Here is a 25,148-nt window from a genome sequence, read left to right on the forward strand (position 1 = left end):
AAGCAGTATGGGATGCAAACTCAATTCTTGGGAATTTTGCAGCCATTTCATCATCATGAGGGAAACAGCAAAGATGAATCATGGGGTTGGTTAGCAAACCCCAGAGAAATCCAAACAATCATTGCCAAGGTACTGCTCAAACCATACTGTAAGAATAATGTCTAATTCCTACAGTTAGACAATTGTGTATTTTGTTTTAATGGATAGTGTTAGTATTAGTCACACAGTCGTGTCTGACTCTTTGTGACCCCTTGGACTGTAGCCCACCAGACTCTTCTGTCCATGGAAGTCTCCAGGCAAGAATACTGGAGTGGATTGCCATTTCCTTCTCCAATGGATGGTGGTCAGTGTCAAATCACTGACCACATGGAATAGTAATTGAATCATTTCATTTTTATCTGCCCATGTTACAGCTTACTGAAATTTACTTCTCTTGCAATTATTTAAACTCATTTTATATGTTGGTTTAATAAGGATTATGAGGTTACAGTTTTCAAAATAACAGAATATAGCAATGAAAAACATTTGAAGATTACTGATCTGGAAAACATCACAAAACATCCATTCCAAAGCAAAGTTATCTGAAACTTGACACTTTTAAATTTATTTGAATATCTTTGTCATTTTTCTCAAAAGAGAAATCAATGAAAAATACCTTTCATGTTTCAATGGTGAAGTATGTATTATTTGGTTTAATTAACTAATAATTGCATCATAATTTCCAGTGATGATCTTTCTTGAAGCTATACCTCCAATGATATTTATTTTGTTGGATTTTTTTAAAATTCCCTCAGAATAAATGTTTTAATATTTTTTCCATTTATTTTTATTAGTTGGAGGCTAATTACTTTACAATATTGTAGTGGTTTTTGCCATACATTAACATGAATCAGCCATGGATTTACATGTATTCCCCATCCCGATCCTCCCTTCCACCTCCCTCCCCACCCCATCCCTCTGGGTCTTCCCAGTGCACCAGCCCCAAGCACTTGTCTCATGCATCCAACCTGGGCTGGTGATCTGTTTCACCCTTGAAAATATATATATTTCAATGCTCTTTTTTCAAAACATAAATTGTATGGTTCATATACATATTAGAGCTTCCCTTGTGGCTCAGAGGGTAAAGAATCTGCCTGCAATTCAGGAGACCCAGTATCAATCCCTGGATCTGGAAGATCCCTTGGAGAAGGCAATGGCTACCCACTCCAATATTCTTACCTGGAGAATCCCATGGACAGAGGAGCCTTGCAAGCTACAGTCCATGGAATTGCTAAGTGTGGACACAACCGAGCAATTAATACACACATACACACGTTTTAACAGAAACATATAGCATCTTAATAGAAACACACATATGCACATATACGTAAGAGATTTTAACTTTCAGGACCTTAGAATGAATTTGGAGTTCTTATTGTCTTAAACAATTTCAGCAAACATACAAAAGAAAATGAATTAAGTTACAGTAGGTGGTAAAACTCTACAGTGTACAGTCCATAGATGTAACCATCTGGATGCCTGTGGAGAGGAGAAGAATATAGCTTTAACTGATATGTTCTGGTCTGAACAGATGTTTCCAAATCCACCTGGAGGATGTGTCTCTGAAAATAACACAACAGTTCCAGGTGTAACATTAGAATTGTTAGCAACAAACTGCTATTTGCTAAAACTAATAAAGACAGAACATCAGAAGTGTTTTATAGGGGAGAGAGTCACAATACACCCTCACTGAGAGGTACCCAACAAATATGTGTAAGTGCAGCCACACTCACAATCATGTTAAGAAAAATGTGTAAGTCCTGGAAGCAAAAGGATGGGTATTTGTGTGTGTGTTTATGTGTGTGTATTAAAATCCTTTCACACATGAGAAAATCCTCCCTGGCAGTAAGTTTCAACATTGCTTCTCAGCTGAAATCTAAGAATAACATTTTCTCTATTGAGAGGCATTCTGTCCTGGTCACACTCCTGAACTGAAAAGCAATTCCGCCATTTACATGCCATCATCCTACCCTTTAAGGTGCAATGACCAGCTCCTGCCTGTTTCAAGTGTGACAACCAAGCATCCAGCATCTTGTCCGTAAGTGCTACCCCTATTGTGTAAAAGTAAAAATCAGAAAGGAATCCGTAAGTTGGGGAAAGAAGAGGAGGAGAAAAATGATCACAAATAAAGATTTGCATTTGTTTTACACTTGTTTTTTTGGTGGGTGTGGGGGAGGGTGGGGGGCATGCTCCCTAAGGCAGGAATGAGGTAAAGGTGACTGGGACAAAATGGTGATTTCACCCTGAACATACAAGTGGATTACCAAAAGCAGGTATTTCTCTTTCTGAAGAAGTGAGAGGAAGCCAAAGAAGTTATATACCAACTTCTGATATATTCAAATTTGACATAATAAGCTGTGGATGCTTTAATTAATGTGGGATAAATTATACAAGACGAAATAAAACATCAAGGTAATACGTCAACATGGGAAGTATTTGTCTGAATGTTTTAAAATTTTTCTGATGAGATTAACAATTGACATAAGAAAGTCTGTTTTTATACAAAACTGGAAATCAGTGTAAATGGTGTCCTTTTTAAAGCAGGTTTCTCAAGTGGCTCAGTGGTAAAGAATCCACCTGTCAGTGCAGGAGATGCTGCTTTGGTTTCTGGGTCAGGAAAATTCCCTGGAAAAGGAAACGGCAACCCACTCCAGTATTCTTGCCTGGGAAATCCCATGGACAGAGGAGACTGGGGGGGCTACAGTTCATGGAGCCGCAAAAAGTCAGACACAACTTAACTACTAAACAACAACAACAAAGAATCATTTACTTTCAATGATTCTAATATTTTTGTTTCTCTCTGTTTCAGAATGCTGTCCCCAGTGCCTACTAGGATTAAATTAGATTTTTCCCTCAAATTAGGAAGTCTGTGTTATTAATTTCCAACAGATGAGTAAAACCAAACTAAATTGCAAAGTTTATTGCTTATTTTTGTTAACTCCCTTACCTGCTGGTGGCAATTATGATTTAGGGTTAGAGGCACATAGCAAAGAACTCCCATAAACTCAATAACCAGACAGCTCGGTTCTTGGAGTTAAACATTGAAAAGGAATCTCCTCGTACATAATGTAATTTGCTTGACAACAAAGAAGGAATATTTTGTAACTGGACTCTCTAAAGAATACCTTTATGGCTTAGAGTAATATATGACTTCTTACCAGAGTAAAGTGAACTAGAAGTTTTAAAAAATTAATTCTAAGCTTTTCAATTTTCCCTTGAAGAAGAACTCTCTCTATTGCACTCCTGCATGTGCAGAATGTGGGAATCAACTGATATAAACAAGGTTTCCAGGGTGCTGAGACACAACCTCGCACCGTATTTCATTGTCTGACCAAATATTTGGGGAGCAAATCAGAGCACAGACATGGGGCTAGAACTGTAAACAAATAACTGGTTATCTAAAACGCCAAGGCCTGCAGAGTTAATCTTGGACTTTGCCAGAAACAGGCAGCAGGCTTCCCTTCAAGAATCCAGATATCGGTCTGTTCTGGGGCCATAAATCCCATGAGCCTGATGTGCTGGGACATAGATTTCTCCAACAACATTCTTGCCTTTCTTACTCATGCCGGACACTGTGTTCTGCTTTCAACTGTCAGAGACCAGCACAGACGCTGATGGACAAGAGAGGCCCTCCCTGGTGTTTATCAGCCTCAGTGAGTTATGTGAGATGTTCTGCGTTCCTGAATGTCCTTTTACGGTTATTATGGACATACAAGGTTCTAATTCTTAAGGGGCTTCAGAAACGCTGCCCCACACACCACTTTGGCATATTGGTCACTTTTGAGCTGGAGGTCTGGAGAACCAGCAGACACAGGAAGGGCTGTCTGACCTCCCATTTGCTCACCCAAAAGCAGGTCATCAAATTCCCATGAGAAGGGTGCCCTCCCTGGACCAGGAAGATCGGAATGTTCTTACTGATGCTGGAACGAACCTGTACAAGCCACTTCCTAAAATAAGACCGAATCATCCATTAGACTCCCCCCACATATCTCCCAGCCCCTGTCCCTCAATTTATCACCCCCAATCCAAGCCCCTTCTCCTTGTCACCTCCCCACTGTTCCTCATTCTTTATATAACAGACATATAAGCTTTGGAAATGCAGAGCTTCTTCAGATCTTCATTTTTCTTCTGAACACTTCCCTGTGCACATAAAAGTATTCAACACAATTTGAATGCTTTTCTCCTGTTCCTCTGTCTTGTGTCCATGTGATCCATGGGTCAGTGGTGAGTCTAAGAGTGTGCAAGGGAGATTTTCCTCTTCTATGAGCTCACCTTGTCTTAAGGCTCCTTCAGAGGAGTCCTTCTCCCTCACATACTCCTGAAGCTTCTGTTTCTAACAGGGGATGACTGCAGGGCTCAGTGGATGGGGTTGGGTTGGGGACTTCCCTGTGAAAAACTTCTCCTCTGACATCTAAATAAGACATGAGTAAACCTTGAAAGATGTTGTCCATCCAGCCAAAAACATGCAGAATCTCCTTAAATATTTGTGGAGTAAATATCTATCACCCCATTAGTTTTTCACATGGAAAAACCAGCAGAGGTGGGACTCAGTCTGTGGGACTGACAAGCCATTGTGGGTCGGCTTTTCTTGTGTTTGGAGCTGACTAAACTGCTCGTTTTAAAGTGAAAAAGAATTCTTCTGAAGTTATTTGCTGACTGTGCACAATTTGCATCTTCAGAGTGATACAGTGCAATATAGTTGGATTTTTTTTTTTAAGTAAAATATGAAAAAAGAAAGAGCAAAGAAAAAATTGTACTTCTCTCTCTAGGAAAAAATGTAATTCTTCAGTAATAAACCCTAAGTTGAAACGCATACAGAGGTGTATGTATATGTGTGTGTGTGTGTGTGTGTGTTTGTGTGTGTGTGTATATATATATATATATATATATATATATATCTCCAGTAGCAACATGGTCATGATGGTTTAGTTGCTCAGTCATGTCGGACTCTTGCAACTCTATGGACTGTGGCCCACCAGGGTCCTCTGTCCATGGGATTCTCCAGGCAAGAATACTGGAGTGGGTTGCATTTCCTTCTCCAGGGGATCTTCCCAACCCAGGAATTGAACCCAGGTCTCCTGCATTGCAGGCAGTTTCTTTACCAACTGAGCTATGAGGAAAGCCCAATATCAACATAACTAAAGGTTTTCTGGTCATTTTCTACTTAGATGCATGTCTATGAGACACATCACTCAATCCCTGAGCCCCCAGCTCAATAGACACTAAACCTTCACAGCAAGCAATGTATGAGACACTGGACACTGATAATTTGGAATAGATAATGCCTAGTTCACACTTATTAAGCTTATTATATAATACTTATTACTAAAGTAGAGAAATCCTATTATAGATGTTCATTTCAGTTCAGTCACTCAGTCGTGTCCAACTCTTTGCAACCCCATAGACTGCAGCATGCCAGGTTTCCCTGTCCATCACCAACTCCCGGAGCTTGCTCACACTCATGTCCATTGAATCGGTGATGCCATCCAACCATCTCATCCTCTGTCATCCCCTTTTCCTCCTGCCTTCAATCTTTCCCAGCATCAGGGTCTTTTCTAAAGTGTCAGTTCTTCGCATCAAATGGCCAAAGTATTGGAGTTTCAGCTTCAGCATCAGTTCTTCCAATGAATATTCAGCACTGATTTCCTTTAGGATGGACTGGTTGGATCTTCTTGCAGTCCAAGGGACTCTCAAGAATCTTCTCCAACACCACAGTTCAAAAGCATCAATTCTTCAGTGCTCAGCTTTCTTTATAGTTCAATTCTCACGTCCATACATGACTACTGGAAAAACCATAGCTTTGACTAGATGGACCTTTGCTAGCAAAGTAATGTGTCTGCTTTTTAATATGCTGTCTACATTGGTCATAGCTTTTCTTCCAAGGAGCAAGCGTCTTTTAATCTCATGGCTGCAGTCATCATCTACAATTATTTTGGAGCCCATGAAAATAAAGTCTCTTGCTGTTTCCATTGTTTCCCCATCTATTTGCCATGAAATGATGGGGCCAGATGCCATGATCTTAGTTTCCTGAATGTTGAGTTTTAAGCCAACTTTTTCACTCTCCTCTTTCACTTTCATCAAGAGGTCCTTTAGTTCTTTGCTTTCTGCCATAAGGGTGGTGTCATCTGCATATATAAGGTTATTGCTATTTCTCCTGACAATCTTGATTCCAGCTTGTGCTTCATCCAGCCCAGCATTTCACATGATAAACTCTGCACATAAGTTAAATAAGCAGGATGACAATATACAGTCTTGATGTACTCCTTTCCTGATTTAGAACCAGTCTGTTGTTCCATGTCCACTTCTAACTATTGCTTCTTGACCTGCATACAGATTTCTCAGAAGACAGGTCAGGTGGTCTGGTATTCCATCTCTTGAAGAATTTTCCAGAGTTTGTTGTGATCCACACAGTCAAAGGCTTTGGCATAGTCAATAAAGCAGAAGTAGATGTTTTTCTGTAACTCTCTTGCTTTTTTGATAATCCAACCGATGTTGACAATTTGATCTCTGGTTCCTCTTCCTTTTCTAAATCCAGCTTGAACATCTGGAAGTTCACAGTTCATGTATTATAGATGTTACATTGTTCCATCAGCAGCAGCACCTTGTGAGCTGTGAAGACAAAGCACTTTGCCCTATGGCACCCAGCTAGCAAGCTGCAGAACACTTTGGATTAAAGGATTCCCCGAAAACAGCGCCCACAATACATATCCACGGGGGTGGGGCGGTCACAGAGATTTATGTGTTCTTAGAGGACAGTCTGTGTCGGACTGTGGGATCATCATGGGCAGTGACTTTGAGGATTGGGAGGCTTTTTCTAAGTTTTGCTTTCTTTTAATTTTTATTGGAATAGAGTGAAGTTACAATGTTGTATTACTTTCTGCTGTGTAACACAGTTAATCAGTTATACATATACATACATCCACTATTTTTTAGATTCTATTCCCATATAGATAATTACAGAGTATTGAATAGAGTTCCCTGTGCTCTAGATGATGTAGATATTTATGCATTATATAGATTATAGTCTATAAAATTAAAATATAAGTATTATATAATATATATGTTATATATTAGAATAAAATATATTATGTATTATTGCATATTTCTATATAGTAGATACATTATTTGATCTATAATTATATATATTCTGTTTATTGTGATTATATCATATAATACAAATACTATATTATATAATATGCTATATAATTTATAACATTGTATATTATATATGTGATATTTAATTTATATATCATGTATATAATATAAATTGTACTATATATGTACATATACTGTACAATTTATATTATATATAATATACAGTAGTTAAGTGTAACTGTCCACTATTATAGCATGTTATGTAGACATATGACCATTCCTATGAAGCAGATGGTCTTGGTCACTGCACTGGAGCCCATCTCTCCCCTGCCAGGTTTACTGGCTGCTCTACCTGCTGTGTAAGTCCCTCCCTGCACCCCCAGATGAACTGCTGCACCCCATCCCTCCCAGCCAGCCTGAGTCCTGGGGTCTGATTTGTTTTACAGCCTCACAGTAGCTCTTGTCTCATCGCAGAGCAAGTTCAACTCTGGCTATATTTGTTCAGGCTGATATCCGCTCGATACCAACTGGCCGCACGGTCCCCACATCACCACTCGTTCTACCCTGGTACCTACGGTCACTCTTCAGTCAGTCAATCCAGAAAGACTGTCCAGCAAGGGCTAGCTTAATGAGTCAAATACTAAGAACCATTAAAACCTTGATATTTGAAAAATGAATATGTTTTCAATAATCAATTCTAAACTGTACCCAGTCGTGTTCGCCTACTGGTGAAAGTGGATGCGAATGTGTCTCATTAAGCTTAATGAGATGTGAAATAGGAGACTGGAGTTATGAGCATGAACACACTCAGAGGAAAGATCCAGAGCCGTGAGAGCCCTGAGCCCGTGTCTCTCACCTGCCAGTCCTCACTGTCCGGCCTAGACGACCCCTGTGGTCCTCTGTCCTAGGTGACCAACTCCAGGGAAGTACCACCCCCACCCAGCATTCTGCCCCTGAGAAAAAGTTCACCTAAAATAACACATTCGGGAGACCCTCTTCTCTGCTGAAAAGGATGAGGAATCTTACCTAAGGCATCTAAGCTTGTAATTCAGATGTCTTATTCTTCTCTTAAATGTGTCCAAAAATCTTACCCTTGATACGGAACTTATGTGAGCAGGGGGACCAATCATGAAAATGAATGCCTCTCCACACATTCTTGCTGAGAAGTGGGCTGGGGAGGGGGGTTTGGGCTAACTCCACCAGCGAGGAGCAAAGCCTGGAGGAAGACAGCTCTAAAATAACAACCAGACTTTCCCTCTTCATTTAAACCTCCCTCACAGGCTGTTAACATTCCATGAAAGTGGCTGACATATTTGTAAAAATTACTGTATTTCTCAGCCTTGGGGGAGGCCCTGCCTGAGAAACAGCATGTGGGCTGCCTTTGAAATAAAACCTCAGACCCAGAGCAAGAAGACACTGTGCACCCAAGGAACCCAGGTCCCCACGAGGAAGTGCAATTTCCTGTCGATCTCTCCAGTTCCCGGGGAACCCAGGACCCCAAGGGCACAGGGGTCCCAGGCCACTGGTCCATGGGGGCCCCTCACCTTGACATCTAACTGTAGTGTTTCTCTCCCTGAACCTGAGTCACCCAGCTTCTTCTCCTGATCCCTGAATTCTGCACTTGCCTCATCAGGTTGATCGTGAGAATTCCTGCCATCCCAGCCTACTCCCAGCTTCCTGGAGAAAGTGTTTTAGACACCTTTTATGAAGTAGAAGGAAGGAGAAAGCACAGTTCTTGGATGCCCTGTTTCCGAGCTCTGCAACCTTTAACCTTGGATGGAAAAGGGCCATGAGGAAGGGATGACCACAGCCTCCTGAAGTGACCGTGACTGGAACAACACCAGAAAGTGATTGGGCCATGTCTCTGGTCGTGGACTCTGACCCACGGGCTGTAAATTCATCTGTGGGCACAGGGGGTGGGTCAGGGACCAGCCAGGTCAATGGGCCTCGTGTAAAGAGGATGGTGGAGAGCTCTGCACAGGACTTGTTTCAGAAACATGAGCTTTTAATATTCATTTGGCTCCTATTTCTTGAGTTCCCATCAGAGGTATGGCAGGGGCTTCAGAGATGAACTTATTTACAAAACAAAAATAGAGTCACAGATGTGGAAAACGAACTCATGGTTACCAGGGGGTAAGGGAGTGGGAGGGATAAATTGGGAGATTGGGGTTGACATACTCACACTGCCGTATACAAAATGGGGGCTTCTCTGGTGGCTCAGATGGTAAAAATCTGCTTGCAATGCAGAAGACTCGGGTTTAATCCCAGTGTTGGGAAGATTCCCTGGGGAAGGGAATGGCTACCTACTCCAGTATTCTTGCCCAGAGAAATACATGGACAGAGGAGCCTTGCTGGCTACAGTCCTGGCGTCACAAAGAGTTGGACACAACTGAGCCTCTAACACGTTCACTTCACTTCACATGTAAAATAGATAATCAACAAGGACCTACTGTACAGAACAGGTAACTCTACTCAATACTCAATAATAACTTAATGGGAGAAAAGTAGATAAACATGTATGTATAACTGAGTCACTGTGTGGTACACCTGAAACTAACACAACATTATAAATTAACTGTACTCCAATAAAAATTTAAAAAAAGAAAAGAAATGAGAGACTTGTTGGTAGAGGGCAGACAGAGCAAGAAAAGTGCACAATAATGACTTGAGGAGGTAGCTGGAAGGTTCAAGAACACAGCATGCCAGGGAATCCAGACAAGCCCCATTCTCCCTCTAAAAGTAGTCACACGTGGAGAGTCCACACTCCAGGGACTAGTGCCTGATGAAGCGTGTTAATTATTGAATGATGCAACTAATTTCCATTGTACAAACAACTATCTGTGTGATCTTTGTCTTGGACTCTTGGATGAAACCTGGTTTCTCTTGCTCCTCAGAATTGAGGAAAAGTGACCAGCTCTAGATTCCCTGGTCACATTATGAGTCCAAGATTCCAAGGTGGCCTAAGCAATAATAATAGAAATCAAGGTGATTATCCCTGATCTAATTAAGTTGTAATTAGGGTGCAGTAATGTGAGGGGCTGCTGACTTCCGCTCCTGGGACTGGCTCTCTGGCATGGTTCTGAGTTTGGATCAGCACAGTGATTGCCAGACATTGTTTTTCTGCTCCATAGCGTTCAGTTAATTGCATGAAACACTGACTCATCATTGGCCAGTGTCCTCATTCAGAAGAATGTCCATTAGAGTCAAGTCAACTAAAATTCATAATGGAATGGGTGCCCTGAAGCTTTCCTTTTAGAACAGAACACGTAGGAAATTGAGTCTGTTTTGCCCACTTGACTATTTTAGGGGTTTTATTTTGTTGGTTGGGGATAGTATATACATATTCACTTGACATCTTGAGTACTTTTATGCTTTGATTTACCTGTGATCATTTTGGAATATCAAGGTGAAAAAGGATTCTATGTGAAAGACTAATTCTGGGAAAGAAAGAAATATCTTTCCCTCTGAGAATCTTTGGGGAAGGTAAAATTTGTCATGGTTGTGTGCTCAGTCACACAGTAATGTCCACCTCTTTGCAACCCCATGGACTGTAGCCCGCCAGGCTCCTCTGCCCATGGGATTCTCCAGACAAGAATGCTAGAGTGGGTTGCCTTTCCTTCTCCAGTGGATCTTCTCAACCCAGGGATTCAACTATGTCTCCTGCATTGGCAGGCAGGTTCTTCGCCATCTGAGCAACCAGGATAGTTATTAAAAAATGCTAGCTTATTCATTATTGTCAAAACATGACATCAACCAAGACATCCTTCAAAAGGTCAATGGGTACATAAACTGTGATTCATTCAATGGCTATTCAGCCAAAAACAGAAATCTTGTTATTTCTTCTAGTCTTAAGTCCTGCTTTTTTGAACATCGAGGTGTGTTGGTTATGCAGGAAATAAAATTGAGTCCTTGCTGTGGATCCACAGACGACTGAAAGGTAATACCCATGGATCCACAGACGACTGAAAGGTAATACCCAGCCTCTCCCCAACACCTCTTATGGGTATATGTATATATTTACATATATTCATAGATACATATCTATCTACATACATATACATATACAAACATGCAATTTTATACATATACACACATCTCAGGGTTTTTCCACCTCAGCACTTCTGACATCACTTGGGGCCAGGTTATTATATGCTGAAGGGACCATCCTGACACTGTGGTACCCTTAGCAGCCTCCCCAGGATCTTTCCACTAGATGCCCATAGCCCTCCCCACCCCCAGTTCCAACACAGAAAACATTCCTAGTCATTACCAATATCTCCCAGGTTAGGGCGGACAAAATCCCCTGACTGAAAATTACTGATATATATACCTTTTTGTTTTCAAGAAATATACATAAAATGTAAAAATGCTTTGTATCTTAAAAACAAATGAAAACATTCTTTGATTTCTGTCACTGAACCAGCATTTGGAGAACAAAGAAAGCAGATCTAAAAACCACTTTGCTGTCTCATTCTGTACAGGCCACACCATACCACAGTTGGCATGTCAACCAGATCTTCCCAATTCTGAAATCACTGTTTGATCCATATTTCCATAAAATGAAGAGCTCCAAATAGAAAAAAAAAAAAAAAAAAGGAATATAATTCTACCATTTATCTTCAGATTTCCTTCCAACTATTTTTGGAGCTTTGCCAAGTAAACATGACTGCCTTGTGACTGTTTATTAGTGGACCACTTCACTTGTGTCTGGAGATGAAGATAGAAAACATCACCTCAATCAAGAGAATTGTGACTGATTTTTAAATATCACAAAGCCACGTGGTTCCCATCCCTACAGTTGGCCAAGCTGGTGGGGTGAATGTTGACTAAGCCCTGGTGTGGAGGTTGTCAGGTCGGGGGTGCCTGCAGGGAGCAACCCCAGGGAGGTGGGCCACAGCAAGCACCTTCCTCCTCAGACCCCATGGACATTGCTAGCCACTTCTTCATCTCCCCTCTGGCTTGGTCACTGCCTGGGAACATGCTCCCCCTGAGGTAAAGCTCAATCGATCCAATGGTCTCATGAATGACTTCTGCCCCACTGATGTCCACCTAAGCGGTACAGAAACAGTCAAGGTCCAGTCTCATCACAAAAAATCTTAGCAGAGCTGACTTTGGACTTTTCCACCACCAAGTTCCCCCAAAGTCGAAGTCTCATTCCAACCAATAACTATTCAAAGGCTGTGATTTTCAGGACTGCCAAACAAGACTAATATTCTAGTGTCTAAAACTAAATAAACAAAAAATTACCAAGCACAACATCTTGGGTCATTTATCAATAACATCATTGAGCTCCAAAGCTCTAAGAAGTAACATTGGCCAAAAGTGAGAGGAAACAAAAGACCAAGTTTATTCTGAAAATAGGTAAGGTGTGGCTAACAAAACACGTCCATACAGTTAAACAGTCCATGACCTCAGGTGGGAGGCAGGCCATGCTCCTGTCAGATGGGGTTGCTGGTAACCATGCCCTATAGGTGGACGTCCTGGATGGGCCTGGGGAGCTGCACAGAGAAGGATACCTCTGTGCTCAGAGCCCAGGGAGCCCGAGGTGAAGGTTACAGGGCAGCCGAGGGGAATTTGGGGGAACTGGAGTTGACCTGGCTTTTCCCAGAAGACTGCTATGCTTATCCCAAACCCCATCGCCTTCCAAAGCCTGACAAGGTAAGTCAGTATGAGAAATCTCAAGCATCTTTTAATCTAGATTTCATTTTCCCAGCTTGGATAGACAGACATCAGGAAAATAGTTCCATGGGAGAAAACATGAATAGGCAGCTGCCAGGCGATGCTAACCCACGTGGGATGTTGGCATGGCCATCGCATGGCATCTGGCCACCATCACTCAGTGGTCTCAACCTCAGGTAATAGCTCCAAAGTCCAATGCTCCCAAAGGCCCCTCTGCCACCCCTTCCAGTCCCAAGTGGGATTTCTCCGTGTTTAGCCATTGATTCAGAATTATTTACCCCACCCCAAGAAAATCATTTCTGTGAGTGAATCTGGCCCTTAGCCCAACAGAGCGGGCCCTCTGGGTCCTGTCCTCAGGGGACATGTGAGGAGCCGGGGCAGGGGACTGTGGTCACTCCAAGGCCTGGAATGCTGCCCATCAGACCCTGCTTCCTTCGGGTCCAAGTATGGATTCACTGTGTCCCCAGTCAGTGAACCAAGAGTCACCTGAACCATCCTTTGGTCTGACCCATTGCCTCCAGCTAAGAAGCAGAACATTGTGCACTGAGGACCCTTTCATTTGCCGTAAAGTCCGTGATTTCTTCAAAGCCTGCGTTGCGATACCTTTCTCCATAGATTAATTTACTTAGAATTTGGAAAATGTGCACAGATGCCCAACTACTCGTCTGTCTTCATTTCACTCCTAGTCTCTAGCTTGACACACAGACACACACACACTCACACACACACACACACACACACACCCCTTGCCTCCTCACTAGAGACCACATTCTGCTTCAGTTAAAAAGGCCCTGCACCTGTGTGTGTGTTGTGTGTGCAGTAGTTACAATGCCTATCTGACAGTTCTGAGTATAAAAGCCACATATCAACACTGAGCTGAGTCAACACTCACTCTGTACGAACACGATGACAATGGCACTGGGATCAGATTCTGCCCTACTAAAAGAGAAAACAATTTTTTCAGAAAAAAATTAAGATTGTGAAAGTCACATATGCCAGGAAAATATAAATTTCACTCTTCCTGCAACACTGATAGGAAATTCATTGCACCCTTTCATCTAAGACCAAAATGCTCAATGATCAGAACTGACATGAGTCATGATTCCTGCCATAGGCTGATGAGATGAAATGCACTCGTTGGCCCCAGATTGATAAAAAGTGCAGCTTCAGTAACACACCAGCCCTCTGAATGACAGAGCCGTTTCATGGGTTTTAGAAAATAGGAGATGAGTCTGATGTGCTAAAATCTTATCACCATCATTCCACCCACGCCTTCAGGCAACATTAAATGTGGAATTGTGATTTTTAAGAATAAAGACTTGGAACAGGCAGGAGGATTCTTTGCTCCTGGAGATATGGGAGTCTTCAGGATGTGGACCCTGCTGAGTTCTCCTCTGGGACCATGGGCATTGGGTGAGATGAGGCACTGACCTTCCTGTCTGAGCCACAGACGTCTGCTGGCACTGACCACCCCCACTATTGATTTGCATCAGCCCTGGGTTATTGACCTGAAGACGTGGGTTATGCCGGTCTGTGCTTTTGCCACAAATAAGTCACACAACTTTAGAGACTCACCAAACCATTTTCTGCCTTCCCTGGCCAATAGGCATCATCATGCCTGACCCCTGTACTCACATAATTATTGTGGGGAAGATGTCAGTGATAGAAATCGTGAACACACTGGTCTTCAGTGAATCTTATTTTGGTCTCTAACCCTGATGCTGGGAAAGACTGAGGGTAGGAGAAGAAGGAAGCGACAAAGGATGAGGTGGTTAGAAACATCACTGACTCAATGGACATGAGTTGAGCAAACTCTGGGAATTGGTGAAGGACAGGGAACCCTGGCGTGCTGCAGTCCATGGGGTCACAAAAAAGTCGGACACAACCGAGTGACTGAGCAATAACAACAGCCCTTGGAAGTGTTGAAACATTAGAGAAACTGTAGTTTTATTAATTAAGAAACAAACTCCAAAGAAAGAGACATATACCTATGAGAACTAGAAATTGAGATGAGCAGTTTATTTGGAAGTGCTAACTATAATAAATTAGAACACTTAATCATGTAACTGGTACCTATGTGCTCACTTTGAGCTAAACCCAAAGAAAGGCAATGCCAAAGAATGTTCAAACTACCACACAATGGCACTCATCTCACATACTAGCAAAGTAATGCTCAAAATTCTCCAAGCCAGGCTTCAACAGTTCCTGAATCATGAATTTCCAGATGTTCAAGTTGGATTTAGAAAAGGCAGAGGAACCAGAGATCAAATTGCCAAAATCTGTTGGATTATCGAAAAAGCGAGAGAGTTACAGAAAAACATCTATTTCTGCTTTATTGACTATGCCAAAGCCTTTGACTGTGTGGATCACAACAAACTCTGGAAAATTCTTCAAGAGATGGGTGTGCCAGACCACCTGACCTGTCTCTTGAGAAATCTGTATACAGATCAAGATGCAATAGTTAGAAGTAGACATGGAACAAGAGACTGGTTCTAAATCAGGAAAGGAGTACATCAAGGCTGTATATTGTCACCCTGCTTATTTAACTTCTATGCAGAGTACATCATGAGAAATGCTGGACTGGATGAAGCACAAGCTAGAATCAAGATTGCTGGGAGAAACAGCAATAACCTTAGACATGCAGGTGACACCACACTTGTGGCAGAAAGTGAAGAAAAACTAAAGAGCCTCTTGATGAAAGTGAAAGAGGAGAGTGAAAAAGTTGGCTTAAAACTCAACATTCAGAAAACTAATATCATGGCATCTGGTTCCATCCCTCCATGGCAAATAGATGGGGAAACAATGGAAACAATGAAAGACTTTATTTCTCAGGGCTCCAAAATCACTGAAGATTGTGACTGCAGTCATGAGATTAAAAGACGCTTGCTCCTTGGAAGAAAAGCTATGACCAAAATAGACAACATATTAAAAAGCAGAGACATTACTTTGCCAACAAAGTTCCGTCTAGTCAAGACTATGATTTGTCTAGTAGTCATGTATGGATGTGAGAGTTGGACTATAAAGAAATCTGAGCACCAGAGAATTGATGCTTTTGAACTGTGGTGTTGGAAAAGACTCTTGAGAGTCCCTTGGCAAGGAGATCCAACCAGTCCATCCTAAAGGAAGTCAGTCCTGAATATTCATTGGAAGGAATGATGCTGAAGCTGAAACTCCAATACTTTGGCCACCTCATGCTAAGAGTTGACTCATTGGAAAAGACCCTGATGCTGGGAAAGATTGAAGGCAGGAGGAGAAGGGGACGACAGAGGATGAGATGTCTGGATGGCATCACAGACTCAATGGACATGAGTTTGAGTAGGCTCCAGTAGTTTGTGATGGACAGGGAAGCCTGGCATGCTGCAGTTCATAGGGTCGCACAGAGTCAGACACAGCTGAGTGACTGAACTGAACTGAACTGAACTGGGCCACACAAAATCACAAAGCCTGTATTCACTTACATGTTAAAGTTAAACATACACAGACAGACCTGCTGGAGCATAGTGGTTGATTGATTATTCGTATGTTATCATATTTCATCACATTACAGAAATTATCAAATTTAATGGATAGCATTATTTTCTATACCACACAAATCTTTAAATGGTCAGCACAGACCCACATCTGTCAAAATTTCTAAAAAATCAGAATGAACTTTTTCTCTTCTTTTTTTGTTATTTTTAGATGAGTCGATTTTCTCTGAATGAGATAAATCCCATTTCTGCCAATTTTGACACAGTTTTCAACAATTGTCTGCTCTATAGCAGTTTCCTCTCTTCAAAACCACTGAAAATGAAATCACGGAGCCAGCCGTGCGCTCTGTTGTGGTCTCTCCGCATCTTCCTCCTGAGCTGACTCAGAACCATCCCTAGTTCTCCCTTGGGTCTCCTGGACCCAACCCATTGCCTCATTTAACCATTTTCCCCATCACTTCTCTGGCTCACTTCCCCACTTGTAAGAAATGTTTTGTTTCCACATTTGCTAAATCCACACATGGCTATAAATTTGGCTCTGGTGGCTGAAAACAGCTGCAAGGTGAGCTGAAGATGAAGCGGGGGTTCCAGAGAGGAGCTGCTCAAGCAGCCTCTCCTGCTATGACCTGAACTGGGAACAGGCCAGTGGTATGGACCTGGAGATGTCCCACCATGGACAGAAAGGGCTGGAGTCAGGCCTCATTCCAGCCTCACATGTGCCATAAAACGTGCCCTTTGCCAAGCAGTTTCTGCCTCTGCCAGCTCAAGACAGGATGAACAGAAGCTGCCGGGGAAACCGAGGGGAAACCCCGCCAAGTGTTGGCCCCACGGAGCGAGTTCCTGTTGCTCCATCAGATGCCCTATCTCTCACTGCAGAGCATGGTTTCCAAGAGCTAAGCAGAGTGCAGAAAGCAGGTGCTGAGCCACTGCTCCGGAGAGGCTATGCTGGGAGCCAGTTCCCATTACTGCTTCCCAAAGACAAAAATAGATGCTCTAGTCAGCCACAGACATTCAGTAATGACTCCAGCACCCTCAGCAGGTAACCACTGTGACACCTGAGTGCCACGCCAGAGGACACACCCACACCCCTCCTGCCAACACAGAAAGAGGGATGGAGGAAAAGAGGGAGGGAGGGAGGAAAGAAAGAAAAGAACAAAGAAAGCAAAGAGAAAAAATAACTGGCACTATACGAATAGAAAATATAAAAGTGACTGCAAGGAAGTGCTCGAGGTGTGACACCCATTGTTGTGGCTCATTCTAACATGTGCAAACAGTTCACGATCTCCTAACACCTGTGTGCACATTTTTCAGCTCACTCCACATTCTTCTTAAATTTTGGTTAAGAGAGCTCTGCAAACATTCTTTCTGTCACCTGCCAGTCTGCCCAGAGGTAAACCAGAGCAAGCCACACACACATGTATCACCAGTAGCCCGAGGTCCTAGACACTGACCGCGATGGCTGAGGCAAGAGACGCTTCAGGAACGTTTGGCCCCCCTCGTGCTCAGAAGGTTTACTCACTGGGCAGAGCAGAGACGTGTCTGACATCAGGTCTGTGCGGCACCAGCAGTGATCAATGATGAATGATGATTGGAACATCGTGTATAAAAGATTAGCAATAGACTTTTCTGTGTCAGAGCTGTCCAGGGTAGCAGCCGCCAGCTCCATGTGGCTACTGACATTCAGAAAATTAGAAATTAAATGGAAGTCAGCATTCAGTGCATTGACCACAGGTGAAGGGTGGCATGAGGCTCCCGACTGCCTCACCAGGCCTGGCAGTTGCGCCATCATGAAGTTTCCCTGGGACCCCCGTCCCAACACTGACCACCTGCGTCCCCCGTGCCCTCGGGGCCACCATGGTACTGTCCGGCTTTGCATTCTCCCTCCTTCTTGCAGAAGGTCAACTTTTTTTTTTTTTTTTGTAACTTGTCTCCCTTTCATTTGTTATTTTGGCTCCTGCTTTTATCAAGACGACAGTCGTGGTGCTGTTTTAGGATAAGTGAAGATGCAGCCCTGCGAGGCATCAGGATGCAGTCAGAGCTCCCCCACCCCTGAGAACAGGGCAGAACACCAGGGTGGGCTGCTGTCCAGAATATCCTGACCTCACCTCACTCCCGACTCCCCGTGATTAATTGGTTTATTGATCTGTTGGAGTCTGGGGTTTGCTGGCTTGCTTGCATTTCAGAGCTAGTACTTTCTGAGCCCCTGGGGGTAAGTTCCAGATCACAAAAGTCATACTGAAGATTCTGGGATCTTTGAGTTGGGGCAGGATCTATGGTGACTCCTACCTATTCAGTTCAGTTCAGTTCAGTCACTCAGTGGTGTCCAACTCTTTGCGACCCCATGAATCACAGCACGCCAGGCCTCCCTACCCACCACCAACTCCCGGAGTTTACTCAAACTCATGTCCATCGAGTCATGATGCCATCCAGCCATCTCATCCTGTGCCGTCCCCTTCTCCTCCTGCCCCGAATCCCTCCCAGCATCAGGGTCTTTTCCAAATGAGTCAACTCTTAGCATGAGGTGGCCAAAGTATTGGAATTTCAGCTTCAGCATCAGTCCTTCCAGTGAACACCCAGGACTGATCTCCTTTAGGATGGACTGGTTGGATCTGCTTGCAGTCCAAGGGACTCTCAAGACCTGTTACTGAGATTTAAATAATTCCCTTCAATCAGCACTCACATTAGTCAAGATCTGTATTTTACACAATCAATTGCCACTCCTGTGAAGTGAGGGATTCCTTCTGACCTTTCAGTCCTGCTGGAGAAGGTATGTTAAGTCCCACCTTTGCCCGCCCGCATCACACTTATTTTTAACTTTCAAAGGAGGGTTGCATCCATTATTCAAAGCCCCTTCCTGAAGATCTGGGACAGATTGCGCTCTGGATATCACCCTCAGAAGCTGTAATTTGCCGAGCCCCCAAGCAGAACTTTTTTCTGCTTTGTTAGGGTTTTTATCCATCACTTCCATTCCCTGAATCAGTGAGAGCAATCATTATCACAGAGAATCGTGGACATGACTGTACGGAGGAGTTGATGCTGGTCTTGAATTTGTGATGCCTTGTTTATTCTTCTAATCGCCTCAGTTTACATCCCATCTGCTGAGTTAGAGGGGTTTATTTTCCTTCTTTCTATCAAGATTGAGTGATGAGTGTGTGTGTCTGTGTGTCTGTGGACGTGTACTTCAGCTTTCATTCACTTTTCAGGATAAAATGAACTTCATTGGTCTCAAGGTATTTCTCCATTTTGCCACCTGTAAGAAAAGATGATTCCATAATAGATGTCTGTTTATTTTTATCCCTGTGTGTGTGTGTGTGTGTTAATTGCTCAGTCATGTCTGACTCTTTGTGACCCATTGGACTGTAGCCCGCCAGGTTCCTCTGTCCATGGAATTCTCCAGATAAGACTACTGGAGAGGAAATTCTCCAGGGGATCTTCCTAATCCAGGGATCGAACCCAAGTCTCCTGGATTCCAGGCAAGTTCTTCACCATCTGAGCCACCGAGGAAGCCCACTTTCATCCCTAAAAATATCCACCGTGGTATTAAAGCAGCAACAAGTTCATGGTGGCATCTGACAGCAGGAGTAGCTGATGGCAATGACTGCGGGCACAGCATCCTTTCCTTGCATCACTGTGTGATCTCTGTAGAAAGCCTGTGTTTCACTGATCCAAGGGCACCATGTGGACAAGGGCCATTTTCATCAAGTTCACCAAATCCCCAGTGCACAGCTTACGGCTCTCATCCATAGCAATAATTACGGTTTGCTTTTGAAATAGCCAATGCAAAAATGATTCTTCTTTAGTTGTTATTTTAGTTCCTACTTCTATCAAAATGACAGTCATGCATGGGTTCTAACAACATAATCTAGTATTTTTTACGAATTTCACTTGGGAATGAATGCAGGGCTTTCAATAAAGGAAGAGGACTTTTTAATGAAAGCTTTGGAAAAATAAATTGTTGAAAAGAATGTGAAGAGCACTGTAGACCGAGTTTATACTGATCTACCCAATAAATGTAACACCATTCAGTAGCTTGTCTTTTAATTTTATCAATGGTTTTCTTTGCTGAGCAAGTATTTTTAAGTTTAATTAGGTCCCATTTGTATTTTTGCTTTTCTTTCCTTTGCCTGAGGAGACAGAATCAATTTCTGTCATGGTGTCCCACATACGTTTTCTTCTAGGAGTTTCATGGTTTCCAGTCTTACATTTGTCTTTAATCCATTTTGAGTTTATAGTTGTGTATGGTTTTAGAGAACAATCTAATTTCATTCTTTGACATGTAGTTGTAGAGTTTTCCCAGTGCTGCTTCTCTGTCTTTTCTCCATTGTATATTCTTGCTTCTTTGTCATAAATTAATTAATGGACAACCAGTGAATGGGTTTATTTCTGGGCTTTCTTTCCTATTCCATTGATCTACGTGTCTGTTCCATGTACCATGGAACAGATGGTACCATGCTGTTGTGATGACAGTAGTTTTGTGGGATTGTCTAAGTCAGGGTGTGAGGCTGGACCACACTGATTCCATCCTGTCAGTTCCATCTCAGGTCCCCTGTCCCACCCCTGCCCTGAGGTTTGCTCCCCCGATCCATCACCCCTCCCCAAATGAAAGGCCCCCCTCTGAGCAGACTGGTCAGTGCGGAAGCCCCCTAAGCTGTGCTTCCCTCTGTGGACCAAAGCCCCCAGAGGATGGGGCCAAGGCTTCTGCTTCTACACTGAGCCCTTGGTGCAGGACGACAACACACATCAGCACACGACTCTTTGGGCTCAAAGCTGCATGAGATAAGAGTTGCGAGTCAAGAAAGGAACATTAACAGTGATGGGCAAAGAGAGGTAAAGAAGTAAAAGTGACAAATACCTACTAGGGAAGAAATGCCTGTGGAATGGGTCTGGATAGTAAGTGCCTGGAAGCACAACAATCACATTCGCAAGGGACGTTCATATCCTCTTCCCAAGAAATCATGAGGAGTGGGAGCCTTTACCTTAAACAAATGTCTCCCCCAGGAAGAGGGACAAGCACATTGACTGAGACATTGAGAATTAATTGTGCTGGAGAAGTGATTTTTAAAATTCCACCGGGAGTTATAATTCTCTGGCAATAATATATACTCAACAAAATGTTTCCAGTTCTAATTTCATAGGACCGGATGAAGTTCTTATTTTTATTCCCTATATGTGTATATATATTTAACTACCATCTTCTGAACTTTAAAGAGAGCTAAAAATTGGGAAAGAAGTGGTAGATATCTTTGAGAAAATATGCATGATTTTAGAAATTTTGGTTCTCACATCACAAATGAAATATTACAGAACAATAAGGTTAACAAAAAGCCAGCATCTTCATTCATAAAATCTGCCTTAAAAAAGAGCCTTATCTTACTGACCCATTTATTCCATCATGAGTGTTTACTGCACATTCATCTGGATTCAGTGTTGAGTTCCGATGGGCAGGGCCTGCTAGGGGCCCCGCCCTGTTTGTCACCACCTGGTTCCATCCAATATGCATATTTTTATCTGAAAGTTGGAGTCAAAATACCTGCTCTGCTTATTTCACAGAGAATGGAATAGATGATTAGGTTCAAAGAAAAAAATTAAATAACTCTCCTGGCACGCCAGATGATTTTATGTGATGGTAGAAGAAAGACACTAAAATATTTATGCGACAGATAAAACCTAATCTATGATTAAGTGCTCAAAACAGCAATACATACAGAAAGTGCCAGGGGCTTTCAGAAAATGGGGGACTGGGGGGAGTGCCAGGATATGCTGCTCCGGATAAGCAGGTATAGTTACCTAAAGACTAACTTAGTGTCTCGCAATGCACTTTTATCTCTAACCCAGATCTCCACCCGACATCTTCACCCTGTTCCCACTGGTCTCGTCCCCAGAGGAACCTGCCAAGCTCCCTGCTGGCATGAAGTCAGCCTTCAGTCTTCCTGCCATTTGGACTCAGGACCCAGCACTGCTCAGGGAAACCTGGTTGGCATGCCCCATCAGTCTGAGATCTGGTCTCAGGAGAGTTTTGCTCGTGGCCACTCCTAAAATTCTGTAACGCTCTGGTTTCTCAGACTGCCCTCCGCAAACCAGGAAGCCGTCCTGTCACAGGTCTCCCCACCGTCCTCACCATCTCCATCCTAATAGCTTCACTTGCAGGGTTAAGTTCTCCGCAAAGAAAACACATATACATTGCAACCACGTGACTTCACGGGCTTGGAAATTCTTTCCAGTTTTCCTAAGGGTATCTTGTGATACTCAATACTTTTACTTTTTCCCAATAGAGTGTCTAAAAGAATGTAACTTAGGAACCCCTAGATCGAGGAGACGCACAGGGCACGGGGTACAGAAAGGATGAGCGTGTCTGTGGCCTCTCCGGACCCCACTCTTCCCAAATCTTCATATATTCACCAGTCTCAAAGCTCTTGAAACCCCATTCTTTGGGTCTTTTACAGGCTTTTTATGGAGGCAGAGCTGGGAAACTGAACCTGTCACCCCCAATTGGCAATGACTCACTTTCTGAAAATTGCACTTCCCTGATCATATCAAGCCTCCCTACTGATTTATAGTTCTGGGGTGATGATTCAGAGGTGAAGAGGTTACCCCCCAAAATATGTGGAATGGGCACACTAGTTATTTTGAACTGAGGGTATTTGCACATACAGGAAGGGCTTTCTAATATCCCATTTTCCACCCAAAAGTCAAATTCCATGAGAGGGGTGTCCTCCCTGGACCAAGAGGACAGAAGACTACTACTATTGCCAGAATGAACCTATTAAAACAACCTGCTAAAATAGCCCTAATCATCTACTAGACCCGGGTCGGCATATCTCCTAGTCCCTGCCCCACAATTTACCACCCCCCCAAACTTCTTTTTTTCCTTTGTCCCTTCAATCTCTAAAATTTGTCATTCTTTGTTAAAATGGTGTCTAATTTGTCAGGCCTATCTGCTTCTCTGAATTTTTATTTCTTATATAGGCAGGACTCTGTATACACACAGAAAATTTACATTGAATAAAATATGAATGTTCTTCTCCTGTTAATCTGTTCTTTACTCAGTTTAATTTTCAGGCCCAGGTACAGAACCTAACAGGGTGGAGAGAAAGTCTTTCCTCCTCTGTGATTCCAAGGACAAGCTCATCTGACTATCAAAGACTGTAATGATGTGACACCAGCCAAAATTCAGAAACGCTCCCATCAAAATGACTTTTCGTCTAAAAGTATCCATCAATGATCATTCCCCAAATACATTTTTTTCTTGATTGCCATACTTTATGCACTTACTTTAATTTGCTTAAGCAGGTGTTATGATTATAAATTGGCTCTTGATTATCCACAGAGGTATTATCTTTCAATGCTTTCTGAAAATAACTAAGCAGAAGCGGTAACTGGGTTGTTTATTTTCCTTCACTTTATTCTGCTTGTTCCCTTACTTTTCTGGTTCCTGTGGCCTATGCGGGATGGGGGGTTAGAAGCTGAAATTCTCCATCCCCTGAAAGAAAGACAGAATAAACTTAGGAGGCAAGAGAGCTCCTGGCAGCTTTGCTCGAGGTGCTGGGACTATGAGCGACAAGGGGGCTCAAGCAGGATGGCTTCCCAGAGGAGGGAGTCCCAGCAACCTTGTGTTTGGCTCCAGGCTGCAGGTTCAGAGCTGTTCGTTAGTTTATCATGTGATGCCTTCCCAAGCAGCCATCGAGAAGCCACCTTGCAGAGAGAGCTGAACAATGTGGGAGGATTCTTCATTCCACTGTCTCCTCAGTAGTGTGAAAATGGAGGAAGTGGCCTGGTGCCAACAACTCCCAGTGCTGAGAGAGCCACCTGGGCACCTCGGCCAAAATGTCCTGTCTTCTTCCTACGAGGGTGGGGACCTGTGCTCCGTTCACTGAGACACACGTTGTGACCAGTGTCTCTATGCTGGGGGCCTGTCTTAGTCCCTCTGGGCTGTTACGGTAATACACCACAGACTGGGCAGTTGAACAGCAGACCTGCTTTTCTCCCAGTTCTGGAGACTGGACGTCGATGGTCAAGGTGCAGGCAGATTCAGCATCTGGTGAGGACGGCGTCTTCTCCCTGTGTCCCCGCCTGGAGGAAGGGGCAGGGGGCTCTCTGGACCTCTTTCATCAGGATGCTGATCCATCCTGGGGGCTCCACCTTCATGGTTTTGTGACCAGAGGCTCCACTCCCAACACCATCCCACTGTGGTTAGGAGTCTACAACTGAACTGTGTGGGGATACAACAGTTTACAGCAGGCCCTGTGACACAGCCCTGAGAACAAGCCTGGAGGCCCCGTGTGAGAGACAGGGATGGGGGTGTGAAGCCAGCTTGGCCAGGGGGCCACCCGCCGGCCTAGAGAGGGTGCACGACCACCTGAGAGGCTGGTATGCCTTGGGGGCTCAGCCCCACCTTCCAGTTGGTCACTCCTGTGACTGGCCTTTTATTTCCAGAAACGTGCTCACCTTTTCTTCTGGGGTCAGGCTGATCGGCTGCAGGGCTCCAAGTACAGGAGGCCTGCAGGCATCAAAACAATGGGAGACCACCCGTCCATAGCAGAGCAAGGATTGGAGGGGAGAGGCCTAGTCCAGGCAGTGGGAAGACTGAGGTCACAGCTTCCCCTGGGGCCTGTGGGCATGTCCTCAGCAAGGGCAGGAGACCTGGGGCCATCGGCTGTGACCTGGTTTCTAGAGCATCCCCACGACCCTCTGCTGAGCCTTCCTTGTAACCTATGGAGTAACCTCCTTCCTCACAGGGGTCCTCACGGGCTGCCCCAGGCAAAGGTCACTCCAGTGGGAGAGAGGGAAAAAGAGAGGCGGGGGGGTGGGCCGCTTGTGTGCAGTTTATTCGCTGGTTTGTGGAGGGAGAGGTTCCGAAGGTTAGAG

General features: G+C 43.6%; 1 long non-coding RNA gene across 3 annotated transcripts in view; it reads right to left on the reverse strand.

Moving 5' to 3' along the window:
* The window catches only part of LOC110129994 (uncharacterized), a 146,167-nt gene that overhangs the window by 7,407 nt on the left and 113,612 nt on the right, over window positions 1-25,148 (reverse strand). The window lies entirely within an intron of this gene.

Source organism: Odocoileus virginianus, chromosome 9 (assembly GCF_023699985.2).
Source record: "Odocoileus virginianus isolate 20LAN1187 ecotype Illinois chromosome 9, Ovbor_1.2, whole genome shotgun sequence".
NCBI lineage: Eukaryota > Metazoa > Chordata > Mammalia > Artiodactyla > Cervidae > Odocoileus > Odocoileus virginianus.